Here is a 19537-nt window from a genome sequence, read left to right on the forward strand (position 1 = left end):
AGTCCCTGAGCTACCTTGTCATCCAAGCCGTTGCCTATGGGTTCCATCTCATGGAGTGATCCTTACGTCAAATCAAATATCAGTTGGATACTCCCACAAGCTTTGTGCTTCTGTTGCATTAGTATAGCTTGCGGGCAGGACGGCATTGTAGATCAGAGGATTTGTGGCTGGGTCGGCGCTCACATTTTCCTTTTGCAGACTACAGAGTAATTTCCTGCACCAATGATGCTACCATGTAGGGATGAAGGCTCTATGTAGGCACTAGCTGGACATCTCCATGTTCACTGAGTTGTGTGAGTGTTGTCTTCAGCAACAGGGCCTTGGTGTCAGTTTGTGGAGAGCAACCTATGGTCTTGGTGACAGCCTGGGTTATTTGGGGATTCTCAGGGGACCTCCTTGGCCAATAACTAATTTAACTGTGACCCAATTCCAGTGCTGGAAATTTCATTTAGTTACAGAGATGTCCAGCTAGGGCTCTGCCTTTCTTCTTATTTGACAATGTCGTTTAGAGTCCCTTTATGTATGTATGCATTTTACAAAGCTTCTATTGTATTAGGTTTTCATACTACCCGACAAATGGCTCTTAATTTTAGTTATCTCCCCCATGTTTCCTCCTTCTCCTCTCCTTCCCACCTTCGCCCCACTTCACCGTTCCATTTCAGCTACCCTCAATCCATCTATAACTATCTAGTCTATGTCCCATTTCAGCTACCCTCAATCCATCTATAACTATCTAGTCTATGTCCATCTATAACTATCTAGTCTATGTCCCTTTCCTAGGGAGATAGTCCTAGTCCTTTACTCTGTACCTAGTTCTATGGATTGTAGCTTGTTATCATTGACTTAACAGAAAATATCTACATGTAAGTGAATCCATGCCATATTTGTCTTTCTAGGTCTGGATTATCTCACTCCAGATGATTTGTTTCTAGTTCCATCTACCTGCAGATTTCATAATTTCATTTTCTAATGGTGGAGTAGTACTCCATTATGTAAATATGCCACATCTTCTTAAGCCCCTCATCTGTTGGGGATATCTAGGTTGTTTCAGGTCTCTGGATATTATGAACAGAGAAGTAATGAGAGACACATCTCTGTGCTAAAATGAAGCTTCATTTGGTAATATGTCCAAGAGTAGTACAGCTGGACCTTGAGGTAGATCAATTCCCACCTTCCTGAGGAACCATGACACTGATTTCCATAGTGGCTGTACAAGTTTGCAGTCCCATCAGCAATGGAGGAGTGTCCCCCCTACTCTGCATCCCCACCAGCATGAGCTGTCATTTGTTTTATTGATCTTAGCCATTCTGATGGGTGTAAGATGAAATCACAAAGTAGTTTTGATTTGCATTTCCCTGATGACTAAGGATGTTGAACATTTCTTTAAGTCAGACCAAGGCAATTTAAACAAAGTTTCACTCCTGCCAATCCAGGAGAGTAGGGCAGCTGGCCTGACCCAGCGATGCTAATGAGCTCGTCTGGGAAGCTTGGTGTCGGGCTTGGCAGGGAGGCCTTGCTATGGCACTCAACATCTCAGCATCACCCCTGGGATATGGGAAGAAGCATGCTCAGCTGCAGCAGCCCAGGGAAGGCAGTGTGCCTTTGCGCCAACTGGCTTGAACAGACTGTCTGGAAGACAGGTTCACAGAGCCTGAGGAGACACAGCCTCTGAGAAGACACAGCCTCTTGGGGCAGCATTTGCCAGTGTGCTGAAGGGTAAAGATGGCTCCTCCACCACACACTTGCTAATGCAGAGGGGGCGGGAGAGGGGAGACAGGAAAGGAGACAGGGGAGAAGGAGTGAGCAAGCTCAGTGCATGGAGCAGAGTGTGAGTGTAACACAACTTTCCCTCACTCTTTGTGCGCATCTTGTGGAGACTGCATGACTGCACGCTGGCAGCCTCATCTCTGCCTACAGGAAGCTGGCACCCCTGGTAAGCCAGGGCTGTTTACAGACACAGCAATGAGTGAGCCTTGGAGCAGCTTCTTGAAGAGGCTGAGGTAGGTCCTGGCAAACACAAAGCCACCGAGCTAGTGGATGCCAAAGTGAAGCAGTGCCTGGCACACACGGCTGAGGAACTGGGCTAAGTGCTTTCCCCATTTTACCTTGTGTTTCTCTTCACCCAGCTTCTAAGAGAAGTCATTGTCCTGACCCATGTACTGAAGTCCCCATTCCCAGGAGTTGAGAAGAGTCAGGTGCTAGGCAAGGGTCTCAGCTAAGAACCTCCCTTATCTTGCAGGTCTGCACTCCCTTTCCAGACCCATGCACGTACAGCAGTAACTCTAGGGTATAAAGTCTGCAATGCCAGTAGTCCTAGAGAGACTGAGAACCTGAAGCTGCTCCTCACGACCCAGCTACAAGTAAACAGCTGGGGAGGGGCAGAGAGTACACCCAATCCACTCTAGAATGTTCCCTGTGATGAATCTGATGCCAGAAGAAAATAAATAAATCTATGGGTGTGTTTCCCCTGGAGGAATGGCCTCGACAAATTTGCAATGAATGAGAATGTTTCTAGGCTACGTGCTGGAAAATTAGCGCGGGCTTGCATTAATTGAAATTCAGTTCTTTATGTATATCAATTCCCTTTGATCCTTCTGGGATTCGCAGTAGCAAGAAAGACACAGAGCAACAGATTAATCCAAGTGTTGTCAGTGACAATGATAAATTGAGGTGTAAAAGCCCACATTGAGATAAATTGCCATTAAAAGCCCGGCTGCCCCTCTTCTGTTAAGTCTGCACAGCCAAGATTTGTTAAAATAGTGGGTTGTCTCTCATGAGGAACCTTTACCATGCATGCTTACACATGGCCCTTCTGTCACCTCAGGCTGCTTCCCTGCTCTCCCTGTTGTTGCTGGGTCCTACCTGGGTCATCTAGTGTCTTCTCACTGGCCCTCTGCTATTAAGTCCATTTCAGTCACACAGCACACACACCACCTACACACGCACCCCCCCACACACATACAAGCACACATAGAACCACACAAGCACACACACACACATTCACTTATATTCATCCTTTGAGCTTCCTGGCCATCTCCCAAAACCTCCCGTAGTGCAGCCAAGACTTAGTGCTCCATGTACTGTGGATCTGAGTTCCTGCCATAGTCAGAACATCATTCTAGACTTCTCCCTCCCTTTTCTCCAACCTGACCTCAATCACTCAGTCCTCTGGTAACAGCTCTCTTCTAAGAGTCTTGCTGGTCCCGTCTCAGCCCTAAGGCCAGCCATGTCTACCTCCACTGCACCAAACCCTTGACATCTCTGGAAGATGTCACACTGTTCCATGTGCTTTGACTTTACCCCTTTCTTCAGCCTTCCCTACCAGGAGCCCTCATGCTCATCCTTGAAGCTCAAGCTCAGATAGGATGGAGCACCCACCCCAAGGACCTGCTGTGGCTCTTCGGTGCTGTGTGCAGCGTGGTTTCTATGTTCGCCATTGTTCTCACCATACTGGAAGCCCTGAACATCAGGGACTTACACACTTAGGCTCACAGAGTCTGTGGTCAGCTGTGCTGTGTTGGAGATGTGAAGGTGAATAGCCATCAGTCAACTAGACATCAGCAAGATGCACCAGCACCAGGAGGCCAACACTGCCCTTTGGGGCCAATGGGGAGCTTGCCATAGGCTTACATCACAAAAGCAGAGGCCTGGGGGACCCTGGGACACCTGGACTCATTTCTTCCTGCAAGAGCCCCAACAGACATTCCCAAGGTATTACTCCGGATTATCCAAATCAACATCACTTCAGGCACACTATCATCATCCTGCCGGTGGGAAGGGAGGCACATAGAGAGGAATGAATTCATAACTGCTTATTCCTCAGACTATCATAAGGAAAGCTCCATCGCTATTAACATTACATGGTGCACACACTTCCTGATCAACCTGGACAGCAAGGGAGGGACTTCCCACAGAGAAGAAGCTGTTTTAAGATGAAGATCTTATCTAGAGCTTCATATCTGGTTTTGTCAGGTGGGGGAGGTGCCACTTCATTCCCTGTCCTTTGGTTCATTCTCCTCTTTTTTCCCTTCTCCCCCCCGCCCCCCGCCCACAAACACTGCTTCCTCTCATTCACACAGGCCACCAGCTATTTCCCAAGTAACAATAGAAGGGATGCCCTTGTAGTAATCAGCCTCTGCAATTTGGGGGTGAATATTCCATTAGTTCCGGGCCAGGGATTCCTGATCAATATTGCCTTCTCAAGGCCAACCAGTGTAACAAACCCTCTTATTAAGCAATTCTCAGTCCTGATGCCGTTCCCCATGGCTGACAGTCAATCTGTGCTTTAATTAATGCCGGCCCCTCTGTTCACTAGAACTCACATCTCCACACCACCCTACTCCCCAGTGATGTGACTGGGAGATCGAGAAGTTCAAAACCCAGCTTAACTTGGTCCTTTGGTGATAGACCCCAGGACTTAGAACTTCAACATTCAATCTGCAAGAAGAGCGGTCCCTTCCCATCCCCACCTCCAGCAGTGGAAGGAAGAGACTCTCTTCAAGCCTCCCCACCTCCATATACATTCTCCACCCACCACGCTTCAAGGTATGTATCTCTAGCAAGATTCTTCATCCTGTCCTTGCACAGCTTCAGCGATGAGAGACTCGCCCCCCTGTGGAAGACCCTGGCTTGTCTCTGACCATTGCTGGGATCTAGTTCCTCTTGAAATGGATTCTATCTCCTTGGATCTCTGTCTCAAATGAACAAGGCAGAGAGAATAAAAGGCACCCAATGTCCTCCTGATCCTGGCTTTAAATTTCAGGTGCATTGGTTTCTCCTTTCCCTCCATAGTATCTGTCACTCATGCACTCATAGTCTAGCTATTCCCCTTGTGAAAAGATTCCCTAGTGGTTGATCTTTAAGGTCACATTCCCTGTGGTAACACCAGCATTAACATCATAATCTGCTGAGGATTTTCTGTGTTACCCCCAGGCTTAGTACAGAGTACTCTGGTTGTGACTTAGTTTTTTGGCACACCAAGTTTATACAAGAAGCCTTCATTAGACCTCCCCCAAATCTCCCACCTATGTCAGGACCTACACTCCAAAGGATGGAAGTCAGTCGTGCCCTGTGTCTATGGCTGATGCTAATGATAAGAATGGTAAATGGAGCCTGGAGAATGTTTAGAAGAATTAGCAAGATAAATTCTAAAATACACTTGGTGACCTGGATGTGCGTTGTATCATCATAATGTCACTCTAGTAAGGTAGGCAGTACTCAGTGCTTACTCAACAGAGCCAGGACAGCCTTACTTCTAAGCAACAGAACTCATAGCATAGTAAATGGCTAGTTACTTAGCTCCAGAGCCAAGCATACTCATCCTTCTAGCCCTTGAAACCTAGGGGAATCCCTGACCACTACCCATGGCAGAACCATATGGCTTTCCCAACTTCTAATCCATCCTATTTTATCTTACTATCCCAGGGTCCTCTCTTACCAAAGGTATCTCCTCCCCCTCTCCAACATTGATCAATGGGGTAACAAAGGGCATCTGGATGATCTGCTGCCTCTGTGGAATGGCCTACTGAATAAGTAAATGCTTCCTTGGAAACAGAACCTTCATTCTCCAAGATGGCGTCCCCTGATCCTCAATGCCTGGTTCCCTGGCCTTCCCACATAGACACTGCATCAAACTGACTTATGGCATGACTGAAGAAATGATGTCTGGATTCCAAACTCAGATCATGGAGATATTCTCTCAAATTGCTCTGTCTGGGTAGAAGCATGAATAATGTTTAGTTTAACTGTCAACTTGATACAACCTAGAATCATCTAGAAGAGAGTTCCATTAAAAAATGGGGAAAATTTTAAATTGGGTTAATTGAAATAAGAAGACCTATACCATGATTTATTTATACAAGAATAGGAATCTAAGTTAAAATACTCAACACCTACAAATGTGGCATTTCCAGTGCTAGGGGATGGAGGGGTGGAAACATGAGGTTGACTATGGCTTGCTTGTCAGCTAATGTAACAAACAATAAGCTTCAACTTTAGAGAGAGACTCTGTCTAAAGTGAATAAGGCAGAGAGAATAAAAGACACCCAATGTCCTCCTGAGACTTGTATGTGTCTACACACGGGTGTACATATCCCCCTGCCCCACCACCACACACAAAGATACACAGACACAACACCATACATAACAAAGATGACACCATACACAAACAAGGTGGAGGTCAAGAAGGAGGTGAGCAGAAGGAGGGGTGAAGAAAAGGATGAAGAGGAAAAGAATGAGGAAGAGGAGGAAGAGGAAGAAGAGGAGGGGAGGAGGAGGAGACAGGAAGGGAGGGAGAGAGGAAAGAAGGAAGGAAGGAAGGAAGGAAGGAAGGATGAGGAGAAGGAAGGGAGACAGTGAGTAATAAGTAGGACAAGGCTATCAAACCTCAATACCTATCCCCAGTGACTCACTTTTTCTAGGAAGGTTTCACCTCTTAAAGTTTCTACAACCTTTCAAAACAGCCCCATGAGCTGCATACTAAGTATTCAAACACATGAGTCTCTGAAAGCCATTTCACACTGGTTGAGGGACACTCTTCCTAGAGAGGCGTGAAGAAGCATCCAGTCACCTCAGAAAGGAAACCAAAGACAGACTGAAGTAATGATACCACCAAATACGACTTGATAAACCAGTGTGTTTACTAGGGTCACTTAAGTAGTGTGTGAGAGGTTAATTATAGAAGCATGTTCTATTCAAAGGTAGCCACATTACCCCTAAATGCTAAAAACTCACCAAAGCTCAAACACTAGAGCTCTGTACAACTGGGCAGGGCACAGTCCTCTCTCTGAAGCAGGACTTACTGCTATTTAACCTTAGGAGATGGGGAATGTGTGAGTCTAGTAAGTTTCAGCAACTCCTTGAAACATGTGAGTTGCTTACTTCCTGAGACTTAAAGGGCTTCCCTCCAGGATGGAACAGTTCAACCCTTAATTTCAGAAGAAATTGCTACACAGTAACACTTAAATTACAACAGGCATGAGGACCACCTGCATCTAGAAGCCAGGTGGTAAACGAACAGCATCAAATTCATGGGAACAGAATATCCACCGTTTCCAGGGCATGAACCCCTTAGCCCGGCTAAGCTGGGCTAATGCCTGGATACACCACAGAAGGAAGGAGTTGGGACCTGACCTGAATTTAGACTTGAGCTTGAAGGTGCTAGGATGTCTTGGACAAGGTCATTTGGGACAGGAAATTCTACCTCCAGTTTACTGCCATGTGTGAGCTGGAGAAGTGGTTTCCGGGTCCAAGCTGCGAGCTGCTCCAGCTTTTGAGACCTCCTGGTCTTGGATCTCATACAAGCCTTCAGCTGCCTTACATTCATCAAATCTCAGGCTGCATTTTTGCCAAGTACAACAAGTGTGTGTGTGTGTGTTTTAAGGGGAAATTAATGCATATGCTTCTGATTCATCTTCAGTGGAAATGATCAAAATATTGTGTCTGAAGTAGAGTAACATCTAGGAGAGGCTTTGGGTAGTTTCGCCAGGTTTCTGTATGTCTCCTGAGGAGGCTAGGTTCCAACCTCACTGCCTTCCAGTCTTATCAGGAGGTACAAATACCACTTCCTCCAGGAAGCCTGCCGTGCTACCCCACCATCAATCTCAGAACACACGAAGACTCCAGTCAGAGGCAGTCTGTGGAACTGCTCTCCTTACAAGTCACAAATCCCTCTCCAAGCAAGGAAACTAACCCAGTATGGAAGCCAGACACTCTGATTGATAAATTCTACCATGACTCACTTTCTTGGACATTAGAGATATGTCTAGCATCTTGCCAACCCTCAGTTTATGCCAGGTGTGCCAGGAAATAAGGCCATTCAGGGGAACCTGGAATGGAAGACAGGGAGGCTGAAAGGTTTGGGAAACCAGGGCACTGAAATACTCAAAGGTTTGGTCTCCGAGTTCTTGGTTTCTCTGCTCGTAATTTTCCTTAGTAACGTGCTCATGAGTGACACCCAGGCTGAGCAGGCTACCATGCAATGGACAATTTCCATGCCTCTTCTACAGCACCATGAATTTTACTAAAGGAAAGAAGGGACATTGACCCTGACCTGGCCATGGGTAGATCCTCATGTAGGCTGCAAATCAAGCCCTCATCCTGGCCAGACAAGACCCTGACCATGGCCTTGAATTAAGTCACCACCCTACTTGTCAGACCAGTGTGGCATAGCCAGAGATCAGAGCTGATCACAGCCTCAGACTGAGCCCATAACCCATTCACAGCCTGTGTACTGTTTCTGCCCCTGAACTGTGCCACAGTACTGTGTGATAGCTTGGCACAGCCTTGGCCCCCATCAAGGCTATGGTGGGCTATACCTCTATCCTCAAGCCCTCACCTCTGTTTACCCAACTGCAAATGCATTAGGAGTCTAACTAGTGTCTGCCATATCCCAGCCCTTGCAGGCCACAGAAGTCAACAGTTCTACTTGAGGGATATGTGGCATGTAAATGTTGCCATCTGCACAGGAGGTGACCTGTTCCTTCCTTCACAAGGTTGCTGTATACTGAGCTTGCAGGTCACAGCAGCTTTGCTATGGCTTGGTTCTGATAGTGGTTCCCGGGACCCTCCCCAAGTTCTCTCTTTCTCCAGGTGGCTGCCCTGACCTTCTGATCATGGTAGTTGGAACCTAGCAGCAAGCAGGAAAGACCCAGATTCTGATTGTCCCTTATAATGTAGCCAGGATTTGAACTCCCTTTCTCTCTGGCCACTACTCAGTTCCTTGTGGTTCAGCCTGTACAATCTCCACAATTCCAAATGGTATTGTTTATAGTGGCTTATTTTTTTTTTCTGCTGAGATATTGTCCTGTTATTTCTTGTGTGAGACTATTCCTGAGGAGATATGAACAAACATTTATCCACACCCCACATAGCAAAGCAACAACACACCAAAGTATAGTCACCACCAAAGTCTAACTTAGTGAACCAATGAGGAGCAGAAATGACACAAACAGCCACATCATCAAAGCTCATCGCAGCACAGATGACAGTTCATGAAAGCTGGGGACACTGGAGCATACTGCACAGCCTGCAGGATGCTCAACAAGTGGGAGAGTGAGAGCGCTCTTTGCAGGTCCTCAGCTCAGTCAGTCTGAGCCTTTTCCAACAGTTCAGTTGGTCTCTGATTCTTCTAGGCAATTCAGCTTGTCTGAGAATCTTCTAGGTAGCTAAATTTACCTGAGAGTGTCTCCCAACAGTCTTTATTGCTTATATTTGCTTGGCCAAGTGAAACTGCTGAGTTTTGGGAACTTCCTGAAGCCACTGAGTTGTTTGTTTCCTGAGCTTAAAGCACTCTCCTCCAGGATGGAATGTTATACTTTCCCTTAGAACACCCTGTGGTTACACCACCTGTTGGGCCTTGAAAGGCAGTCTGTGTTCTTGGTTGAGCAAGGCTTACTCCGGAGACTCAGTAGAGAATTCTACAAGGGACGGAACAGAAAAGCTACACCCCCAAGACATAGTTGCTGACACCACGAGCCCTCACTTCATTATCCTGTGTTCTGGCTGGACTCCACCACAGCTAGGTATGCCCCGCCCCTGGGAACAGAAAGGTAGTACAACCCACTATAAAAGGAGCTGCCTGACCCCTCCTCTCTCTCTCTCTCTCTCTCTCTCCTCTCTCTTTCTCTTAACCTCTTACTCTTCTTGTCTTTACTTTCACCTCTTGTTCCCTCTCTCCCCTCCCCCCTCTCTCCAGGTGGCCATGGCCAGTCTCTACTTTTCTATCTTCTCTCTCTCTTTCCTACAATAAAATGCCTTAAGACCATGGACTGCCTCCTTTCATCTGGACTGCTGGGGCAATGGATTAGGTCTTCCCCTAATCTCCCGCAGGAAAGTCTTCCAGCTCCATCACCAAGGACTCATGCTCTATGCCCACTTGGGAACCACCACCGGGACCCCCCCTTCCCTTCCCCATACCCTTTTCTCCCTTTGGCCCCAGGGCTGACTTAGCTGCCTCCAAGGGCCCCCAGTTCATTCTCAGCTCCCCCGCAGTGCCCAGTGGCATCTGGGATGCCCAAGACTGAGAGCCCACAGGCTGTCCCCTCTCCAACCCCCACAGACTGGGATAGCGGCTTCCCACAGCCAGATACCCACTGGGGCAGAGTGGAGAGTGCAGGCAGGCAGCCTCCGGAGTACTGGAGCTCTGGGTGAAGGCAGGCTACCCTCCCCTTTATTATTTTCCCAGCACCCCCACAACCTCCCTTTAACTATCCTGCAGTAAAGTATCCTGTTGTTTCACCTCCCCCTCTAACACCTTATGTCTTAGTAAGTTTTCCTCTAAGATGGAAGATTTTAATCTTGTGAGGAGACTGCTACACAACGCTCCTCTAAAGCAAAAATTCAGGATCATTTCCTGAGGGACAAGAACCCACTACAAGAAAGTTAGCTTCACCATTCAGTGCCATTCAAGGGAGCAATGCTGTTGTTCCCAGCGTTAGTACTCCAGATGGTCTGCTGTGGGGACACACTGACAGCAAGCCCCTATCAGTGCCAAGAGTGTAACACCTGCACAAAGGGACAATGTCTTTTGGGTATTCTGTCAGAACAGACAGATGTGCTATAGAAAGATCTGGCAAGAGCTCTTAGGAAAAGCCACAGGGTAAGAGGTCATGAAAAGAAGATCCAGAAAGCCTTCTCCCATCAGGACGTAGCTTCCACACAACCTACCAAGCACCAGCAAGCCCACATCCTGTCACGCTTGCAAAAGCAACAGCTCAAAGCTCACATCTTACACTATGCTTACTGTCAAAGATCCCTTGGTAGCTTCAAAGAACTTCAGAAAGGGGATGGTGTAGTGAAGTGAAAATTTCTGTTTTCTTTGGAGACTCAATTGTGTCATGTGATGCTTTTCTGGAAGTTGTCTTGTGAAAGGGCATGTGATGTTTTGCTGGAGTGGATGCTTGAGAGGACAAGTGTGAAGTCTTAGATATAAATAGAACCCCACAGAGAGAGCGAGGACTCTCTTGCATTGGTTCTGCTTGCAACACTTTGCTGATCTTCACTTGTTGTGACTTCATAGAGAGAAAAGTGCCAAAGAGCTTCTCATGGCTCCTTCTGAATTGAGCCACTGCTACTGATTCCTGTTTGATGTTGTTGATTGGACTGGACTTCTGTTACTGATTCATGTTTGGAATCACCATGAAGAACTACTTATAAACAGGTCCATACTCCACCCCCCATTTCATAACCTTTCTTCTTCCCTACCTTTGGTTGGTAGGCTACAAGGAAGGTTGAAATGTTTAAGAACCCTTATTTAAGTAGGTTTTGAAAAAAATCTAAGCCTACAGTGTAGAGAGCTCTTCTTCCTTGTGGAACTAAATGTGTAGATAGAACGTGTAGAGGGGGAAAAAGTCTTTGTGCACATAGATAAGCCAGAAAAAGTTAAGCACGTGGCTTATCTCTTTAATGGAATGAAGTGCTTATCCATATGACAGGGGGTATGTCATTGGGGGAGGGCTTTGAGCTTTCAAAAGCCCATGCTATTTCTAGTTAGTTCTCTGTCTCATGCAACTTCTCCAGCTCCATGCCTTCATGCCTGCCACCATACACTCTACTGTGGACTCTAAACCTCTGGAACAATGGAGCCCCAAATTAAATGCTTTCTGATATAATATGTTTTGGCCATGGTGTTCTGTCCTGGCAATAGAAAGTAAGACACACCCTAAAGCAACCCCTCTGCCCTGAGTTTCACCTCTGCAGCCCTCTCTCTTGAGCATGGGTGGGGCTGGTAGCATGCTTCTAACTCATATTAGCGTACTGCTAAGGCAATATAAAGTCACTCCCAAGGACATCTTGCCAGGCAAGGTTTGAGTGGCCTCTAACTCCAACACTCGTCCCCACCCATTGAGAAGCTGGGGTGCCTTGCCACATGGCTACATGGAGATGTATTCAGGAGGACACTGAATGAGCTGGGATGGAAGCAGTCCACCAGATGAGATCTGCTGTGGCCTCTGGGAGACCCTGAGCAAAGAACACAGGAGGTGCAGTCTCGCTGTGCAGAACAAACAGAAAGAAAAATTAAACCCTTCATTCCTCTAAGTGCTCATAATGGTGGTCACCCCTGAGCAGGACCTGGTTCTAGGCTCTGGGACCCTTGGCTGAGCTCTGCTTTAAAACAAGATCACTGTTGTTAACAGTGATGACACTTGAAAATTACTTGTATAATTAGAATATTAATAAAAACATAAAAAAAAGGAAAAAGTCTTTGTCCAAGCATAATGTCCTTTTATGTACACAGTTGCCTGGAAGGCATCATTTCCACTTTGCAGAAAAAGAAACAGAGACCAGAGGAGGGGAGCTGACTTGTGCAGATGTCGCCAGCTTGTCAGCCACTGGGTCCACACTGTGACATTTCCCTGGGCTGTTGTGCTACTCGTGTGCCTGAGAAGTAAGAGATGACAGTGGACCCTGTAAAGACAGCCACATTAGCGCTAGGAAACACATGTGCAGGCTTCCAATTCCCTCTGCTATGGACAGAACATCTGTGCCCCATGCTGAATTCTTTTGTTGAAGCTTAAAGTCCAGGTTAATGGAACCATGGAGAGAAGTTAGAAGAGAGTGAACCCCTGTGAAGGAAGTGGTGACACATAAGGAGGAGACAAAAAAAGGAAGGACCTCTTTCCAGTCAGAGGCCATATCTAGAAAATTCCATTCTGAGTATCTGTGTAAAGTTATGGTTCATAGGAGTAACTGAATCTGTATGCATATCCCAGGGGTAGACAGAGCTCAAGGGTAAAGACCCTGCTTAGCCTATGTGACATCCTGGGTTCTGTCCTTAGTACTGAAAAGAAAAACACAATACAGCTTGCACAGATGACAGTCTGTACCATATGCTACCCTGCCCAGGGTACAGAGAACTCATAGTTCCCCACAAAAGGAGGACAGTAAAAAGCCATGGAGTTATCAAGCGAGTTGCTCCTCTAGAGGAGGAGGTTTGAGGCCTCCATGCCTCCAGCAGCCTCTGACGCGGTCTCCTGGGAGCCGCCTCCTCTCCCCGCCTGGCCCAGAGTTACTGTACTCTGTGTCACTCACTTCTCCAGGGCCCCAGCAGCCTGCATTGTTGAGAACATCGTGTTTGACTTTAATCAGAGCTGCTGTCAAGCACTCGCCCCCTCCTTTTGTGCTTCATTGTCCCCAAGGGAGAAAAGTTTCTTATGAGCATCATTTTATACCAACCTCCCAGACACACTGAGATTCTGCATTTCCTGAAGCTGCTCAGCTGGTTTCTGCTCAACCTTGAGCCTCTTGCTACCCATCTCGGGGCCTCAGGTATACCATATATGCAACCAGGGGTTGGAAATGGTCTACAGGGTATTCTATTCTGAGCATCTGTGTGGTTTTATGGTCCATAAGAGTACCTGAATCTATATACATGCCCCATGTCTCCCAGCGTCTGACCATCTCACCCAGAGTATTGACTGATATTTCTTAGTGCATGTCTGAGCACTGCATTCCCCCACTCTGATAGCCTCTGTCTTCCTGATATTTAAAGCTCTCGTCACTTGGCCTCAACACTTCATTCTACTTCATCTCCTATCCATGCCACAATGCTCCATTGTTACCACCAGCAAGAAGCCCCCACCAAGGGCTCCTTTGTGCAACCTTGATTTTATAAATCTTGTTCCCTCCACCTGGAGTGGCCTTCTCTTTACTTGACTTTGTCTTCAAAATCCACATTAGATACCAAGGTCTTGGGGATGTACTAGGCTGGATCTCAACCTCTGCATTGATCTCCCCTAACCACACACATTGACCAAGGCCAGCATTCTCCACTTTGTGGCCAGTGTCTCTAGGGACCAGATTCTTCCAGAGACCATGTCTGTTTTCAGTGTTGAGCACTGGACATACCATGCAAGGATCCCTGCCAGCCATATGATGGGGACACATAGGGATGGACAGAATTCATCTAAACAGAGCTCAACTCAACTTCCACAGAGGAGAATCACAGAGTAAGGTGAGCAGTTTGGGAGGTGAACATTCCAGAGTTTAAATGCTTAGGCAAGTCACTTTGTATTTTCTGTCTGTAGAATGGGAATATTGAGGCCAGTCTTATAAGACATGTACAGTATCTAGCACATAACAGATGTTCACTCATTGTTCCATCTGCCCACTCATCCATCAGTCCATCCACATATCCACTGATAGTGATCAACCCATCCCATTTATCAAATCATTAATATAATATATGCATGTATCCATACATGTAATCCATTGATCCATCCACACCACCAACCATTCATCTGTTCAATCATCCATCCGTGTAACCAGCCATACCAACCAATATTTCTAGAGGGTTTTCTAAGTGCTGGTCACAGTACTAGACCAAAGACATTGCAGAGAGAACTAAGGCTAAGACAGTCTGATATAGTGTCTCTCTCGCTCTCTTATTCTGATATTTGACTGTTGTTTTCACATCATCTCTGCTGCTGGTACATGACTTGATGTGTCCCTGAGCTAGTAAGATGAGCATGCTTGCCTGATTCATCAGTTCCTTATGTACCTTCTCAGCTGTGATCTGTGGGCAGGGTCTGCTCTAAAGAGGAAACTCAGAGATGGCACAGAAGATAGTATATGACCTGTGTACATCAAGCAGTACCCTACCACCATCTGGACCCTTACTTGCCTGACCATAACCCATCCTTTTCCAGACTCCATGCCCCCAGCTGGTTATCTAGTCATTCTTCCACTTATTCCATTATGGTTTTATTTCTGTTGCTGTGATGAAATATCCTGACAAAACCCCAAAAACCAACTTAAAGGAAAAATTTACTTTAAGTTACAATTCCAAGTTGAAGAGTATCATTGTAGAGAAGTCAAACTGGCAGGAGCTTGAAGAAGGTAGTAACATTATACCCATGACCAAGAGCAGAGCAAACCCAATGCATAGAGTCACTTGTTTGTTTGTTTATTTGCTTGCTGGCTGGCTGGCTGGTTGGTTTGCTTGTTTGCTTGCTTGCTTGCATTCAGTTCTACTGCTCTACTCTTATATAATCTGGGAAGTACTGACTAGGGAATAGTGCCTCCCACAGTGGACTGAGTCTTCTGACATCAATTAACTAAACTAAGACAATCCCCCTCAGACACACACACAAGCTAACCCATGCAGACAATTCCTTATTGTGATGATTTGAATGAGAATAGTCCCATAGGGTAATATGTTTAAATATTTGGTCTCCAGTTAGTGGACTTATTTGGGAAGGATTAGGTGTGGTTTTGTTTGTCGAAGTATGTTACTGGGGGTGGGCTATAAGATTTCAAAACCCCATACCAGTCTCGGTCTCTCTCTCTCTCTCTCTCTCTCTCTCTCTCTCTCTCTCTCTCTCTCTCTCTCTCTCTCTCTCTTTCTCTGCCTGCTGTCTGTGGATCAGGATATAAAGCTCTTAGCTACTACTCTAGTATGATGGCTGTCTGCTTCTTGCCATAGTGATAATGGGCTAACCCTCTGAAAATGTAAACAAGTCCCACCCCCAGTCCCCCGAGGCTTTCTTTTATAAGAGTTGCCTTGGTCATGGTGCCTCTTCATGTCAACAGAACAATACCTAAGACACTCATTGAGATTTTCTTTCCAGGCTATTCCAGGTCATGTCAAGTTGACAATGCCAACCATCACACACTCCCATAAGGATGTTATAAGGATGAAATGAATGAATGTAAAGTTCTAGAAAGTTCTTGCAGTTTGACAAGTACTGCAAGAGCATTTGATTTCACTGTTCTGTCATTAAGTACCCAAGACAACTTGGTGGTGGTGGTGGTGGTGGTGGTAAGGCTCGTTGCTCTCAGTTTACACTAGGGAAACAGGCTGGTAGGGAATGAAAGCACCTAAGGATAAGTCTAGGAAGAAGGACAGAAGTTAGAAAGCAACATGGGACTGGTTGGTAGAGCTTTATCCTCTCCTCTGTCCCAGTGAAGGGCTAAGACCAGGTTAGCTCAATAAGAACATCTTATTACTTCTCTGAACTCTCTATAGCTCCCTCCAGGCCAACAACTTGGCCAGAAAGAAATGAAAATGGGGTTAAAGACAGCATCTCACCATCCTGGGTGAGGATTTGATCCAATGTTAAGCATCCCTCACCACACACACATCACACATGTATATGGGAAACTATCTGTGGGCCACAGCTTTAGTGGCTCTGTTTTAGTGGCTCCTCCATGAGATGTTATTTAGAGGCAATTCCTAGCAGTCCCAGCAGTCCAGGTCTCATGCTTCTGCCCGTCTGTCCTCTAGACAGGAGCTATAGGGTTTACAAACATCCAATATGTTATTCTCAACATTTTCCAGAGTATGGTACTGTGGCTTGGTGGCAAGGTTTGCTCAAGGACAGTGAGAGAGTCAGTGGCCAAGGCAAATTAAGAACCATGTATCCTGAACTCCTTTCTGCCAAGCTCCCCCTTTTTCAGCTAAGTTTTTAACTGTGTTGGGAACTCCCTCAGGAAGCAATGAGAAAGAAAGATACCCCTAAGGCTCCTCCTACTGGGGTTATGCCTTTAACTAACCAAAGTTTTGGGGGCCTAACTCCATCCTTCCCTGGGAGCCCAGAGCCTTGGTAGGATTTCCCCAGGCAGCTCTGTAGCTACCTCATGAGCTCCTTGCCTGGCTGCCTTTTGCAGTACTAAGCCTGTGATCCCAACCCCCTTCACCTGCTTTTTATTCCCTCTAAAGGTGACTTGGTGACACGGTTCCATGAGGCCCCACCTCAAGCTTCAGTTATTTGTGATTTAATGAGGAGCCTTTTAATTATAACATCTGTTGTTTTAATTACCAAAGGAATTATAATGAGGCTCCCGGAGGAAGCTGAGCCAGTGCAGAGGCTGGAAAAGGATGCTCAACATCAGAAGGCCCGCCGGGTCCTTGGCACAGTGACTGCCACCAAGCATGGCCCGTCATGGAGAGTACTTCATCTTCATTTTAATTAAGCTTCAGGGGTGAGGCAGGCAGCATCCCCATCTCAGGGAGCTGAGCAGTGGGATCCAGAAGAAGCTCGATTTAGAAGCCTTTGGCTCTACGGAGGATGCAAAGGACAGCCCCCCTCCCTCAATTTGCTGATGCTGGGGAGGCAGACATCTGCCATTCTGGGGTGGGATGCTGAGAAGCCTGGCTCTCCCTACAGCCCCGCTGTGGGACATTAGCCAGGACTGAAAACCTGTAGTATCTTAGTTTTCATCCTGTAGATGGTAAAAGTGATTCACCAAGGATGTAGGATCCTCTTAAGGGTGTATGATGCCTGCTTACATCCATCACATATTGTGACATAACAAGCCACCATAGACAGAGGTCCACTAAGGAAATGGGGACGCTGATTCTGTTGAACATAGATGCCACATTCATAGTGCTGGCAGGGGATGTAACTCTAAATGTGAATCAGGCCCATCCTTTTTCCTCCTATCTAGAAGGCTTTTGAAGCTCCTGTCCTGAAGAAGGTGAGTCCATCTCCCTCACAGAACTCAGGAGTTCTTGAGAGTTTGCTGTGTTCAGTCACGCAGGTGCAGAATGATACCAAGCCTGTCCTAAACTTTGCTTATTTCTGTCTTTGCCTCTTGCCGTCTGCTAGGATGGTGAGAACAGGTCTGGGCTTGTCTGCGGAAGATGGGTTTCACACAAAGGAGAGCAGAAGCCATTTAAAACGAGTTGCCATTCCACCAGTGTGGACCTCAGGTTAACTTAGTCCACATTGTGTGAAACAGTGGCTTCTGAGGTCATGCCTTGGCCTGAGAAGCTCCATTTTACAAGCAGCTTTTGACTCCATTGTGAGTGCCAGCACAGAGAAGGGACGGCCCTTTACCTTGGTGGATGCATGTGCATTATCTGTTCAGCACCACCTATGAGGCACTAACTGATAAACACCTTATTCCTAAGAGTAAGAAGAGTGCCTTCTATATACTAATCAAGATAAATTGTGACCATATCAACGTACACATGGGCATATTAAAATCACATCAGGAAAATGAAGCTAGAGAGCCTATCAAACTCATCAAACCAAAGAAAGGCTGTGACAGCTTTACACGGGCCCCATGAAGAGGAACAATATATGTACACTCAGATTTTTCAAAACCTACCTTAAATAAGGGTTCTTAAAACACTTCAACCTCCTTTCTAGCCTACCACCTACCAGAAGTAGTGGGGGAGAAAAGGTTATCAGGACGTGGGGGAGTGTGTTTCAGATAGCTCTGGGGCTATTTGTAATTTGATGCTAATTCCCTTCACCTGCAAAGGGCCTTCTAACAAGGAATGAGTCAGCACTCAGGTGACTTCCTGTAAACCTTCTTCCCACCTTAATTTGTAAAATAAAGGCTAGAGCTGGTGATTGGGCAGTGAAAGGGAAGGTGGAGCTGAAAGAAGGAGGAGTGGGAGTGAGGGAGGGTGGACAGAGAAGGAGGTGGAAGGAAAGCACATGGCCTGGAGAAACCGCAAGTTATAAGTGGTCTCATAGATGGGGAAGATGGTAGTATAGTGGTAGACCTGCCCAATCTAGGCACACAGCTTGTATTTATATTAATTGAGTTGTGTTTTCACTGCTGGGGAATATTTGGGTTGGAGATTTACAGAAGTGGACCTGTTTAGGAACACTTCTTTGGGGCAATTCCAATCTTTGTTGGCAGGATATCAGTAGATTGAACTACCAAACAGTCCAGTCCACTGGGCAATCACCACTCATGAATCAATAACAATGGCAGTTTGATCCAGAAGAAAGAGTAAGGCCAATTGGCCTAAGTCCACAGAAGTGGCAAGAAGTTGCCAGAATATCACGAGAAGTTCTTTGGCTAGTTACTCTCTACAAAGTTGCGACGAGCAAAGACCAGCAACACAGCGCAAGGCCAACCAGTGCCAGAGCATCATCAGCGGAGGCACCAGTGGAGGCTAGTGAAGCTGTGCAAGGCAAAGTAAAACACAAGCCTTCTCCCAGAGTGGGTCATATTTATATTCTTCCTAAACATTGTGCGTTCTCTCACCTGTATCTGCCCCAGCAAAACATCTTATGACATATCATAAGATGAGTTTCCAGAGAAACCAGAAATTTCCCCTTCAAGTATATGTTGGGGATGGGCCCTGTCAAGCTGTCATCTGACCACCCAGTATGTGTCTCAAGGGCCCAAGAGAGACCTCTTGACTGTGCAGGGGTTTCAGCTTGTCTCTGACCCACTGTTGATGTGACCTACGTAAGTTTCCATTCAACTCTGGACCCTTTCATTGACCTTGACGTAGTCCAGCCCGTCATCTCTACAGCCTCTACAGCCATACCTTACTTTAGCAGCTGAACTCCACTACACGGCTTATCTCATCTATGCCTTGGTCCTGACTCTGCAGGCATACCTACCAAAGACCTCCAGCATGTTCATTTTTCCTCCTGTAGCTCCCCTCTGCATTCCTCTCAGGTCTCCATGTAGGCCTAGTCAGAACTCTAAACTTTACTGCAACCTCTTTAACCCTTTCTGTAACCTATGGGGTATGCAATGTGTGGTTTGAATTAATATTCATGTTTTAGACTAAAGTAAAAGAGCTTGTGTTTCCCTCAATCAGCTAGTAAGAGAAATAGAGACTACT

At 46.4% G+C, this 19537-nt stretch overlaps 1 long non-coding RNA gene across 1 annotated transcript; it reads left to right on the forward strand.

Annotated features, from left to right (window-relative positions):
- Positions 1-17299: 17299 nt before the first annotated feature.
- LOC116077922 lies at positions 17300-17931 on the forward strand. Its single transcript, XR_004113376.1, has 2 exons — positions 17300-17415; positions 17547-17931. It is a non-coding gene; the product is annotated as an uncharacterized LOC116077922 (long non-coding RNA).
- The last annotated feature ends 1606 nt before the right edge of the window (positions 17932-19537 follow it).

Source organism: Mastomys coucha, unplaced genomic scaffold, assembly GCF_008632895.1.
Source record: "Mastomys coucha isolate ucsf_1 unplaced genomic scaffold, UCSF_Mcou_1 pScaffold5, whole genome shotgun sequence".
In the NCBI taxonomy this organism is placed as follows: domain Eukaryota; kingdom Metazoa; phylum Chordata; class Mammalia; order Rodentia; family Muridae; genus Mastomys; species Mastomys coucha.